The sequence below is a fragment of the Nematolebias whitei genome, chromosome 3 (genome assembly GCF_014905685.2).
Source record: "Nematolebias whitei isolate Nwh7 chromosome 3, NemWhi1, whole genome shotgun sequence".
Taxonomy (NCBI): domain Eukaryota; kingdom Metazoa; phylum Chordata; class Actinopteri; order Cyprinodontiformes; family Rivulidae; genus Nematolebias; species Nematolebias whitei.
The window spans coordinates 31,422,168-31,436,635 of NC_056500.1; the positions used below are offsets into that span (position 1 = coordinate 31,422,168).

General features: G+C 40.2%; 1 protein-coding gene across 1 annotated transcript in view; it reads left to right on the plus strand.

The window, feature by feature from the left end:
• The first annotated feature begins 3,848 nt into the window (after positions 1-3,848).
• si:ch211-129c21.1 (uncharacterized protein LOC563087 homolog) overlaps positions 3,849-14,468 on the plus strand; it is an 87,755-nt gene continuing 77,135 nt past the window's right edge. Inside the window, exon 1 of the mRNA XM_037698201.1 lies at positions 3,849-3,949. The gene's annotated coding sequence lies outside the window, so the exon portion shown is untranslated. The remainder of the gene's footprint in view (positions 3,950-14,468) is intronic.

Consider the following 14,468-nt stretch of genomic DNA (forward strand, 5'->3'; position numbering starts at 1 on the left):
TGCAACTGAGACAAGTTCAGATGAAATTATAGTTTAGTTAAATGGCATTGTTTTGACAACAGATTGATGAATTAATTTAATAAACAGTTTAATTATGAGATAATTAGGTAAAATAATATAAGCAGATATGTTTTGTGTTCCTCTGAAAGGCAAAATGTGAACAATATCAAATCTGTTAGAATGAGCACTTGACAACTTTTCCATTAAGAGATGAACTTGAATTAGGCTCAACGTGCTCTGCTCCTGTCTCCGTTTCCTCAGAGGAGCCTGTCTACATGAACACGCGTTCTGTGGTGAAGCAGCCGTCTCCTCGGCCTGCGCAGCTGGGGGGCAACCTGAAGACTGTCCCCTGCTCTCTGGACCTGACCCCCAGCGCCCCCAGGCGGTACGACGAAAGAAAACGGAGATACAAACACTGACAGAGACAGCAGCAAACCTTCAGCCCACTCCTATCCGGCCGAAGGTGCTACATTATGCATTATTTTTTATATTATTTTACAAAGATCAAAGCTGATTCGGCTACTTTTGGAAGATGGTGGTGGTGATGCGTTCAGTGACACGGTGCGTTCAATTATCCTCGGAAAGTGGACCTCAGATCTGATTTTAATGACTTTTGACACACGGTAGGATTTGATCATTGCTGCACTCAGTGACTACTATTAGCATCAACAGTTGCTCTATTTTTTTCTCTTTTATATTAATTCAAGTAGTGATGGGTCGTTTGAAAAATGGCCCTCCATTAACTGTGACATTATTTACATGAACGCTCCTACAAGAACCCTGCAGATGTTGGATGCTGTCTATCATGGTGCACTAAGATTCATAACTGGCTGTGATTATCGTACCCACCACTGCACCCAGTATTCACTGGTTAACTGGACATCATTAACTTCACGCAGACTCTCTCACTGGTACATTTTCATCTTTAAATCACTTCTTGGTCTGCTGCCTTCATACATCTCCTCCTACATGTCTCTGCGTGAGTGCAGCTACAGCGTGCGCTCTCAGGACATCATTACCTGCAGTGTTCCCTCAGTCTGGACTGAACTAGGCAAAAGGGTCTTCTCCTACTCCGCTCCTGTTTCCTGTCACACCTTATAAAAAGACTTGAAGCTCTCGACCTTGACCTCTCTAAGGGATTTCAAACATCTGCTAAGTTTGTGGCAAAAACCAATGCAGCCATGTTCCTGATTTTAGTTTTTTACACCGCAACTGTTAGGGACCGGAAAAAATATACATGGACAGAGTTATGAGGAAGGCAAACAAGTTTATAGCAGACAATACACATCCCCTAAGATCCTCACTGGAGTTGCTTCCTTCATGGTACTGCCTTCCTTTATCCTCAAGAAACAGGACAAAATGTTATTTCACACCACAAGTGATTAAATCATTAAACAGTAAAAAGGCATCAGAAATGACTGAGCTCAGACTTCTTTGCCGTTAATGATGGATGTTAATATCATGTTTGTATTTGTATGTCCTCCTTTATGTACCGGTAAATACCTGCTGACAATGGTGCAAACCTATTTCCCTATAGGGGACAAATCAATCAATCAATCAATCAATCAATCAATCAATCAATCAATCAATCAATCTATCTATCTATCTATCTATCTATCTATCTATCTATCTATCTATCTATCTATCTATCTATCTATCTATCTATCCATCCATCCATCCATCCATCCATCTATCTATCTATGTCCGTCCGTCTGTCTTTATAATGTATAGTATTTTACATTGCTTTATATTGTAGCTGATTTTTTTTGTTACATTTTTGCTGTTTTTGTTTCGTTGTAATTTCATTCCTTCTATTTACTTTTCATTGTATATTATTTTTTTACATGACTGTCTCTTGTTGTCTGTTCCTCATCTGTGTTCTTTGTTTAAAACACGTCTCTCTTGTAAATGAGTCCTTGTGGCTCAGTGAGACTAACCTGTAGGAATAAAGGTTGAATGAATTGAAGCTGAAGTTTACCAGTGATAGGCACGTGATCAATGACGTACGACGCGTCAGTGCCCAAGTTACGTCGCTGGTTTGATACCTGCTTCAGTGGCTGGATTTGTCATGTTTTGGTAGCTCAAAATCTAACAAACCAGTGAGCGACATAAAGCCAGCCAGCCTGATGTGTTGTATGTGTTTAGTTTATCAATTCATAAGCACTTTCATCCCACAAGCATCACTTTAAACTGGTATTGTGCTGTGGATTAGATATGATGTATTTTAAATAAATAAAAACATCTGTGTTTACAAATGTCAAGAAGTCACAAGCAAAGGGGCGTCATGCCATGCCACTTGTTTAGTCATCAAAATTATGTATTCATCAAATAACCCAATATTTTATTCTGTCACCTACAAAACAATAAATGTTCCAATCACCTCAGTGACAGCTCACATCAGAGAAGCGTCTCAGCTGTCAACTCTCTGGACAGCCACGATGAAGAGGTTCATTTTAAGTAGCTGTATATCATTTATCATGATGTAACATTTAATTTTAATGGCACTCCATGAATTTGCCCCCACCCCTCGACCCCCACTGAGCCCCTTGATCATGTGAACAGCTAGTTCTGGATGTCAACAACAAACTGGTTGATCCACTATGAGAAGGTGCTGTTTATAAGACTGAGTTTACTGCAGCTCCTCAAACTGAAGAAGTCTTTCGGACAAAAGACGAAACATTTCAACAAGTTTTTTTTAATTTATTTTAATCCGTCCAGAGGACCTGATTTAACTTTGTTAGATTTTTCTACCTGGATTATTGAACATTCATCTGGATAAACGGCTCTATACTTTTGGCCACAAGAGGTCGCCAAAGAGGACACTGTTGAAAAGCATCGAGTAATGAGCCCTTTTTAGAAACAAGATTCAATGCTTCAGAAAATCTCCTTCATTCAAGTACCGAAGCAACATTTTTATGCATACATATTCACTATTAGTGGTTGAAGTGCAATATGTGAGTGACTAATTTATTAAGAGGAAAAACATCCATCCAATATCCAACAAAGTTACGCCAGGTCCTCTGGACGGTTTCTTTTTACTGAAACGTTTCGTCTTTCATCCAAAAGACTTCATCAGTCCGAAGAGCTGTGGCTCGATCCTTCATCGCACTGATAAAGTCTTTTGGATGAAAGACGAAATGTTTCGGTAAAAAGAAACCGTCCAGAGCTTTGTTGGATTTTCTACCTGGATTACTGAGGTCAGGATGTTTTGATCCATCCATTATCTTTCCTGTCCAGGTTACGGGGGCCACTGGTGCCCATATACTGTGAAATTAAAATAAATTATAGCTGCAACTAAACCTTTTTTGCCCCAGTTAGCTTTAGTGGATTTTAAGACTGAGGCTGTTTTAAGAAAAATGACAATTACCTGACTTGTCATTGCCTTTCAGTTGATCAATTGTTTCAATTTCTTGTTCAACTTGGATCTTGGGAGCTCCGACTTCCAAGAATAACGCACCATAATTTATTATTATTAGTATTATTATTATATGCGGTTTGTTTTCTCATATAATTAAGCTACAGCCATGCTTCTTGTATTAAATAATGTTTCAGATAGCTTTTACTACAAAATATTGTGGCAGGAAACATTTGTATTTTTAAGTGTGTGCCTGTTTTTACAAATCGTATTAAAGATTTTAAGAGTGACGTTGCAGTGTTTTTTAAAAAGCTCATAGCCAAGTGATTCCTAGTAACAGATTTAACATTATTCAGACATTGTGTGGACCATAAAATCACAACAAAACTTTCAGGCCCGAGAGAGAATCTGATTGGTTGCCGTCACGTGACCAGCAGGCTCCGCCTCTCGCTGGTGCTGTTGCTGGATTATGTTTCCCTGCTGGATTATTCAGGCGCTGGTTCACAGGTGGAGCGCGCTAGGTGTAAAGACGGATCTGGAACAGGCTGTGCTGCGTCCTTCTGTTCCTCTTGTGGTTCCTCCCGACAAGTCTTGGTAAGTTCGAGTCGAACTGGAGCCGCTAAGCGACTTTTACTGACTTGTTGTTGTGCAGGTTGTTGTATCTCACCTCCCCCACAGCTCCGGGTGGGAACTAGAAGGCACACAGGCTGTAAATTCCCTGATTTATTTAAAGATTATGGCATATACTCATCTAATAATAGCGGAAGGGAGAATCGGTAGTAGGACATTTATACTAGTCGCTCCAGCGCAGATAGTTTTTCACTCTGCAAACTTGGAGGGTTGCCAGGTCTCCACAGGTTTAACTGAACACCGACAGAAAAACCGTTTCCTTCCCAGAAGACTGACTTTTTTCACGTAAAACGACTTGTTTTTCTTCGATAATGCATGGATGTGAAATGTTCACCTCACATGGAACTTTGTTAATAATAATAAATAAAATAAAAAATGTTTTGAATTAATTGGGTCATTATGTAAAATGAAAATAAAACAGAATGCAATGATTTGCAAAGCTCAAACACTTGTTTTTCTCATAAAGACAAATGGTAAACGCATCACACGTTTAGACTAAGAAATTGTAAAGTCTTTTTGAATTTGGCTGCAACACCTCTCAAAGAAGCTGAGGGCTGTAAAAGTAGCAGCGCAAGTAAGAAACTGCTGAAGAAGCATTTTGTGACCTTTTCCCAGTGCACTTACTGAACTGTCAAAAGTTTGTAAGAGGACTGAGTATCAAAAGAGCATTTCAGAGAGGTACTCCAGTTTCCTCCCACAGACCAAAAACATGCACGTTAGGCTGATTGGTAACTCTAAATTGTCTCTAGGTGTGAGTGAGAGACTGAATGGTTGTTTGTCTCATTTGTCTCTGCGTCCCTGTGATGGACTTGAGACCTGTCCAGGGTGTCCCCCGCCTGCTCTCACACAATGACTGCTGGATATGGGCACCAGTGACCCCACTGACCCAAAAAAGGAAGAAGCATGTAAATATGATTGATGGATGGATGAATATTTAATTCCAGTGATTTTGGGGCCTTCGGGCAGTGTTGCATTAAAATAGTTCTGATTCGGTTCTGGCCGTCCCTAACAGGAACAGTTCTGAAGAAAAAAAAAGGTTTGTAAACACAGTTCTCTGTGCCATGCTGCTTAACGCTCTGTTGTGCGAAGAAGAAGTCCTACGTAAACACATTCCAGAAACAATGCTTAACTTAATTAGAAATGGGCCGAGGCAAAGTGGAAAACTGTTGCCAGTCAAAGTCTGAAATTATTTTTGCAAGCCACAGACGCCACAGCCTTCATATTAAAGAGAAAATGAACCGTTCGTATTGTTATCAGTGCACAGTTCAAATGTTTGTCTTTGATGGTATGGGGGTGCATTAGTGCCCGTGGCACGGGCAGCTTCCACATCTGGAAATACGCCATCACTGCAGGAAAGCATCTTCAAGTTTTCCAACAATATCTGCTCCCATCCAGCAAAGAAGACGGTGGAAGAGCTAGAATCCTACGTCAAACAAGGAAAGGACAACGTTCCCTCCAAAACCTCCAGCAGCTGATCTCCTCAGTTCCTGGACATTTACAGACTGTTTGTAAACGAAGATGGATGATTTCAAAGTGGAAAACAGCCCTGTGCTGCCATAAAATTCAAAATTACCTTGAGCCCCCTCCACAAGGTTCAAGGTTCATTCACATCGCATCACATGTGGTACATGAGGTGGAACGAAACTGTGTACTCAAGATACCAGTTACACCCAAAAAATAGCACTAATATAAAGTATAAAACAGAAACGGTATACTAGGATCTAATGTATATAATTTTAAAACAAAGGTGTATTAAACAGCAGCCTGAACATGAGTCTGTAGCGAGCAGATGGGTAAGAATCAGCAGCATGGATAATCAGCAGCACCACCACTAAAATAGTTCAATTGCTTATTGAAACATTTGAAACATTGAGAATAGAAATGATGGGTTTATGAGACTAGCAATTCATTACATCAAAGTTTTATTGTCATTGTAGCAAACAGTCCTATTTTAAATATTTAACTTCTTTCTAACTCGTAAACTTTAAAGATGATTTGGTTAAAGAGTGCAGACACGTTTTGGTCTGTACAGTAAAACAGTAAAACATTAACTTGCTGTGTACTTCCTCAGGGAGGTGTATCTGTCAGGGTGCAGCTCTCGGTGGTTGTGAGGGATAATACTCTGGTATTCTGTGGTCTCAGCTGTAGATGATGCATGCTTTCTCTTGTGTTTTTTTCATGCACTACACTGCATGCATTCCATACACCCACACTGTAAATGAGGGGTTCGCGTCACACCACAAGATCACAATGGCTTTTCTTTAGAACACTTGAAGTCCCTGATGTGACGTGGTTTTCAGATATTTGAAAAGTGAGAATCACAGCAGGGCTGAGCAGAAAAGTGTCTTTAGTGGTTGTGTTGGTGACATTTTGGAGCGAGAGTGCAGTAAGATCAGATGACTCTGCTGAGAGGAGAATAACAGTAAGTTGTTAATTGTGGATTTGTCTCCACCTTTATTTCAAATCAGCCAGGACGTTCTGGTGACTGATTATAGTGGCGTACAGTCTGCGACATGTATTTTATAGTTGCATTTTTTTAATTTCGAGAAAAACACCGGAACACAGGTCATCATTTCTAACTTTAAATAAAGATAAAATTTAACCTTTTATCACTTAAAAAAAAACCCCACTATTTGTAAATTTTCAGATTTACAAGAAATTAAATATTTCATATTACAAACATCTTCTCATCTTCATCAGCTGCGGTCATTGTCAAATTTGAACAAATACACTTATTTACTGCAGAACCCCCGTTCAGACTGAAAGAACATTCCTCTTAGTTTTCACTTGGCTTACAAATATTCCCAAGAGTATCATAGCTTCTCAATAACCAAAATTATTAAAAATAAGAAATATATACAATAAAATCAGGGGCGCTTTCTGGGAGAAAACGTAAATAGTAATAAAAAGTGGGTGAAAAAAAAAACTGTAGGAGAAGACCGGACAGAGAACTTATAGAAATCCATCTCTAGCTGGAGTGACACGCTTTATCCACCTGTTCCAAATTCTATAAAACTGATCTCTTTGGATATTCAGGGTATAGGTTAACTTTTCTAATATTTCTAAGGTACTATCTAACCACCCTTCCACTGTAGGAGGGATTGGGTTGAGCCACTTTCTGGTAATATTTTCTTGCTTGCCTCTAAGAGGGCCTGCAGTTTTCTGTTCCAAGATAGTAACAGATAAACAGTCATAACATTGAATGGTATTTCAATTCCACAAAACAAGTTTAAGGTTTTATGAATGTCTCTCCAGTACTCTATTTAGGACACCACCAGAACATATGGTAATGATTGATTTTATCACATTTGCATTATCGATATTGAAAGACGGCTTAAGGTTCAAAAAAACTAATGCTGTTCTGGTAGTAGCTGAAACTGGTCCCCAACACATGTTTTGAACAGATTGTGCAAGATTTATGTTTAAAATTTTAGTATTACCTATGTGTAATTTACCCTTTTATAAACCACTGAAGGAATTTCAATAAAACCTTCGAGAGATAATCATTGGATGGACTTCTACACCTGATTATGGTTTGGAGCCAACTCGATTCAAGATGGTTGCCACAACTCACCGACTTTAAAATATACTAAAAATGGTTTTAATACAGTCAGTTTTACAATGTTGTCCTAAAATTTGGTGCGATGGCAGGTGAGTGTCAGTCCCTACACGTACCGAACAAAAATATTTGTTTTTGCTGCCATTTTTCATGAGCTGAACTCATGAACTCATTAAGATCTTGGGCTTTTTCTATGTACACAAAAGACAATACAGTTGGCATGCTGGCTGCAGGAAAGTACACCAGAGCTGTTGCCTGTGAATTGAACGATCATTTCTCTACAATAAGCCGAAGGTGTTTCAGAGAATTTGGCAGTACATCCAACCAACCTCACAACCACAGACCACATGTAACCACACCAGCCCAGGACCTCCACATCCAGCATCTTCACCTCCAAGATCACCTGAGACCAGCCACCATGACAGCTGCTGCAGCCGGTTGCATAACTAAACAGTTTCTGCACAAACTGTCAAACTGTTTCAGAGAAGCTCATCTGCATGCGTCCTCATCAGGGTCTGCACCTGACCGCAGTTCATCGTTGTAACCAACTTGATTGGGCCACTGCTCGCATTCAGTGGCATATGGCATGACGGAGAGGTGTTCTCTCCAGCGACTATAGTATTGTGTGGGTGAGATGTTTGCCGATGTCATCGTTGTGACTCAAGTGACCCATGGTGGCGATGTGGTTATAGTATGGGCAGGTGGATGTAATGGACATCAAACAGAGGTTCATTTGATGGCATTTGAATGCACAGAGAGTGCACAATGAGATCCCGATGCCCATTGTGCCATTCATCTACGATCATCACCTCATGTTGAAGCATGATGATGCACGGCTCCATGACCATGTTGCAAGGATCTGGACACATGGAAACTGAAAACATCTCAGCTCTTGTAGTGTCAGCATTCTCACCGGACATGTCGTCTATTCAGCATGTTTGGGATGCTCTAGATCTACGTATACAACCACGTGTTCCAGTTCCTGACAATATCCAATAATTTCACACAGCCATTGAAGACGAGTGGTCCAACCTTCCACAGGCCACAGTCAACCACCTGATCAACTCAATGAAAGGGAGATGACACACTGCACGAGGCAAATGGTGGTTACACCAAATACTGACTGGTTCTATGACCCTCTGGACCACCCAATATAGTGAACTGCACAGTTTAGAGTGGCCTTTTATTGTGGTCATCCTAAGGAACACCTGTGCAATAATCATGCTGTCTAATCATCATCCTGATATGGCACACCTGTGAGGAGGATGGATTATCTCGGCAAAGGAGAAGTGCTCTGTAACACAGATTTACACAGATTCGTGAACAATGACAGAGAAAGGCCTTTTGTGTGCATAAAGACATCTTAGCTCTTTGAGTTCAGCTCATGAAAAATGGGAGCAAAAACAAAAGGGTTGTGTTTTATATTTTTGTTCAGTGTATATTCGGAGCGTGACCTCTCGCGATGTTGCATGATATTGGGCTTTGCTATTTTTGAAGTTTGATCAAAACAGGTTTGTCATTTCTTAACATAAGAGGATATTAACCTAAAACTCTGACATGAATGGTGGCGAGTGATATGCATTCCTGTATTGACCTTTAATTAATCTTTTATATAATTTGATCATAAATCGGATTATAGAGGACAATGCCCCTACTAACTAATTCTAAATAAAAAGTAAAATTAACAAGCTCAAAGCCTAAAATAACAAAACGATCCACAGTCCTGGTTTTTAAACAGAGCTGAAGTCCTCACCACATTTTGTTTTCTGTTGTTTCTCAACTGTCAGTGATCTCGTCACACAACACGAAACCTGCTAAGACTTGCCAGGGTGTGTGTGTGTGTGTGTGTGTGTGTTTACACATGATCAGACTTGCCTCATCAATGACAAGTCATTTGTCAGAGAAAAACGTGAGCATCTTATTAAACTGGTTGCACTTGTAATTAGTTTTGATGTTTTCTTGTTAGATGTCTCAGGGCTTTGCTAACGTATCTCGGCAGGTTCAGAAAATCGTACCCACGGCATGTTTTTGCAGTATCCGCTCTCAGCTGAATCCGGCATATCTAAAAAATATGATAATCTTCAGTCAGTTAATGATATTTTTTTTTTCTTGAGTACATATGAGTTTACAAAAATATAACCCAGTGCTGAACTGGGCTGTGTTTTCCAGTCAGTGTTTCACAACAGTTTATGACAAGAGTGTCAGAGGTGAACACCCACCCACTGTAGGTTTCCTGTTCAGGGCCCCAGTCATGGAATATGGTGCTGGAGCTGGCTTACCCGCCAGTGGACGGAGAATGTTAGACAAATAGGAAAACTGGCAAAAAGCCATTAACTCCACTGTCAAACCTGTCGAACAGTTAGTCAACGTTGCATGTAAATCAGTAAGGGCCTGCCCCTGCAGTAACAAGTGGTGCACTGTAAAACAACAACTCAGCTGTACAGAGGTGAGCTGCTTCCCTTCAGCTGTTTCACTACATTTACGCTTCTCTCCGTCTGACTCGCACGAAAAAGAAACGCTGTGCAAGCCTGTGCACGTTCCAAATGCTGAGCTTTATTTTCACACAGCGCATACTTGTCACGACAGTCAGTGATAGTGTTTTGTAGATAACACAGAGGCTCCTGGATGTTATCATCTTCATGCTTCAAGTGGTCATACTGTTTGGATTCATCCATTCCTCAGCTCACGTGCAGCTTTTGAACTTTGCTTGGTGAGGAAATATCCACCAGCTGACACAGTGGTGTATCTATATCCACCTGAATGAGCATGCAAAACCCAGCTTTTAGTCACATTCCTATCACATGTCAGTTTTTGAAGGAACTAATCACCCTTGAAGGTGCATCTTCATTTGTTTGCTTACGCCAGTTATCTGTGGCGGCCATTTTGAATTGAAGATGTACATTCAGTGATTCCTTTCTGAACATTTCCATAAAATCTGCTGCTTTATGGGATGGTTTGCAGACAGACCACATCGATTCCAAATACTTGATGTTGAGATTTCAAACAAAGCGCTTGTGCAATTTGTTAGCACTCAAAATCTGTGTTGGCCATCACTCTCAGCTGCTACCACACCAAACGTTAGCTCGGTATCTGTAAAACTGATTGTGTTGTACTTTTTTGGTGTTTTCTGAGGTCCGTTGACCGCGGTGGCTGTTTTGAATTGGACTCACAAACGTAGTCGTTTGTACTCGATATTTATTTTCTGCACGTTTTATTAAAATTTGTCAAGTTGTTCAAAAGAGATATTTTGCTAACAGACATTAATGTTCGCCATCAACTCACAACAGCAGGCGATAAAGACGACATTAAGACTGCTGTGGTTTTATCTAAAGTTCTGCCAGCAGGTTTGACTGGCTGTACTGGAATCGGCATTGATCCCATAAACAAAAGATTAAAAACGGCTTTCACACCTGACTTTAAGTCTCATCGTATCCAACCTAATGTGACACTGCTTTATTATTGTTTTGACCATTATAGAGTCAAGGAGACAACACAACAAGATCTTGGTGACAGAAAAAACTTTATAATGAGATATACGTAATTAAAACCACACTGTTAAACACTTTTACATCATTCACATTGAAATCAATAACGTAAAGCTTTGTTGAGCCCACTCTGCTCAAGTCTGAACGTTGGTAATGACCCACTTCGTAACCTGCCTTCAACTCTTAAGATAGTAATGCTGGTAATCCCTAAGGTCTTGTGAAGAACAAGCACAACCTGGTTCCACAATAAATTGTCCAGATGGCATGATTGAACCATTTTTGGTGAATGCTTAGTGTGGGTGCATCCTTCCTGAATATTAAAAAAAAAGGGTAAAGGAGGATGACTTGCAGCTACAGAAGACAAACGTCACACACAAACGGGACCTAGAAGAGTAAAATGTAAGGAAACCTAATAGATATTTCTAAAATAAAGTGAGAACCGTCGTTCGTAGAGATGAACTGATGGAAAATCCTACAGAGCTGTGGAGCTTTTGTAAAACTGTAGTGGGTGCCAGACAGTTGTGTTGGTTTGAACCATTTTCTTATTATTCCAGGAAGTAAAGTTGTAAATTAATTGGTTGAGCTAAGCCAAACAACAGTCTTATTAAAACTAACGACTATAGTTGGTGAAGACGGGGAAGCATTCATACCCGCTGACTCATTTTTCCTTTTTTTAACATGTTCCTGTTTGATAATCCAAATACATAAGAGCACTAACAACACTTTTTTTCACTTCACCGGTCAATGGTTTTAATGTTGTCGCTTGTAATGAACAGTTAGAATCTTACTGGTAGTAGATGGCTTTCTGAAGTACCTCAGTTTGGACAAATAGTTTAATTCGGACTTGGTTTAATTTCTAACAGCTAATCCAAACAAGGCTGACTCAGTTGTTAAAATAAGTCCCATCACAAAATACTCAAAGCAGTTTATGCAAATGCTATGTTTATCACCTCTAATTTTATATTACACAGTTAATTTAATATAATTATATGGTTACATTCGAACAGAGTTAGCAGAAGCAACAGCTAGCTGGGGAGCTTCCAGCAGGAATAGTATTTCTGCCAGTATAACCGTGCACAGTAATGCACAAATGTCATCAATAAACAGTTTTTAAAACGGGGTATACAAGAACACCAAACATTTGAGGCTGGAGTTATTCTAAAATGGCAGCATTCCACTTTGCATTGATGACTAGATACTAGGCATGATGGGTGCATCACTTCACCTGCCTCTCTTCTTACCCTGGTGCATCCATCACTCTGGAACAGGGTCAGTCTGGACTCATCCAACCACATGACCTTCTTCCATTGCTCCAGAGTCCAATCTTTATGCTTCCTAGCAAATTGAAGCCTTTTTTTCCAGTTAGCCTCACTGATTAGTGGTTTTCTTAAGGCTACACAGCTGTTCAGTCCCAGTTGAGTTCCTTCACATTGTGTGTGTGGAAATGCTCTTACTTTCACTATTAAACACAGTCCTGAGTGCTACTGTTGTTTTTCTTCTATTTGATCTCACCAAATGTTCAAGTGGTCGCCGATCACGATCATTCAGGACTTTTTTCCGGCCACATTTCTTCCTCGAAGACGATGGGTCCACACTATCCTTCCAGGTTTTAATAATGCACTGGACAGTTCTTAACCCAGTTTTAGTAGTTTCTGCAATCTCCTTAGATGTTTTCTCTGCTTGATGCCAATGATTTGACCCTTCTCAAACAGACTGACATCTTTCCATGACCACGCCATGGGTCTTTCAACATGGTTGTTTAAGAAATGAGAAGCAACTCATTGCACCAGTTGGGGTTAAATAACTTGTTTCCAGCTGAAAGATAATCACCCATGCAGCAATTATCCAATACGAGGCTCGTACCTATTTGCTTCGTTAAATCCAGGTGGCAATTTTTTTTGGGGCCAGGCAATGTGAGTTACCAACTTCCAGTTTGGTGTGTGGCTACATCTAGACATAAGAAACATAATAGGACATAAGATATTTCAATTGCCATGTCAAAATCCAAAATGACTGTCGCCATAAATGTACGTTCGGGTTGTGAGCATGATTACTTAAAAAACAAGTGAGGTACTGACTTCCATTTAGGTGTGTAGCTGCATCTAGGTGAAAGAAGGGTTTCTTTAAACAATCAAAATCCAAAATGACTGCCACCATATGTATAGTAGTATGACTACCATTCCCAGAAGGCTTTGCTACCCTCACAGGGTTTTGCATGTACGGGGGCACTTATGATTAAGTTGAGTAAAACTGGGTCCTCACACTCACCACTTGGCACCCAGTGTCTCCTTTATACATGGTGTCAAAAGTGGTGAACTGCAAGTCTCAACGATGTCGACAGGTGCGCTGACCCGCTGTTAGCCGACAGAAAAAAAATGAAGCTAACATGTCTGAGGAGTGCTGCTAAATACAGCTCACATGGCACAGGCAGGAGGAGGAGTGCAGAAAGACGACACATCTTAACGGTTGTTCCTGAATGAAACAGAAACATTGATGGCAGCAGCTGTACAAATAAGTCCTCCAGAGTCATTTGACTTTTCAAGACCTGCTAAATGGCCGAGGTGGATCAGATGTTTTGAGAGATTCCGTATAGCAACAGCTCTCGACAAAAAAGAATAGCATAATCAGGTGAATTCACTCTTGTATGCAATGGGAGACACAGCTGATGATGTGTTAGCAGTTTAACCATTGACTGATGCAGATAAAGAGAGATGAAGCTGTCAAAACATTGTTTGAACAGCACTACAGTGGGAAATGCAATGCAATTTTTGAAAAAGCACAGTTTAATTCCAGATGTGAACATGATGATAAAATGTAGAAGCATACATCACAGCGGTCCACAAACTTGCAGAAAACTGCAGCTTTGGAGAACTGAAAGAGGAACTTATAAGAGACAAAATTGTAAATGCAATAAAGGACAAAAAGCTATCCAAACAACTACAAATGGACTCTTGAGTTGGCACAAAAAAAACATACAAAATGTCAGGCAAACTTAAACTGTGAAGAAACGGCAAACCATACTGCACAGCAGTGTTGAAGATGAGAGCATATCAAACATGGATGCCATAAAGACAAATAAGGAAATAAGTGAGGAAAAAGACTTGGCAAAATGCTGAAGGACAGAAGCCCGAAAGTCAAGCTGACGTGGCCGATGTGGTCGAGAGAACAAACACTCATGGAAAGATTGCCCAACCAAAGACGTAGAATGTCCAAAATGCCTGAAAAAGGGACATTTTCCTGCAGTTTGTCGTTCGAGTGAAACTGCAGGGCTACGTGAAGTCACAGAAAACCAACACTGCATAAATGAGGACTATGCTTTCCTGGGAGAAATAGGAACAGAGACAGCAGATCCATGGATAGAAAACAACAAAGTCCATGCTCAATAATCCAGGTATACAATCCAACATTTTTCAGTCAGGTCATCTGGACAGTTTCTGTC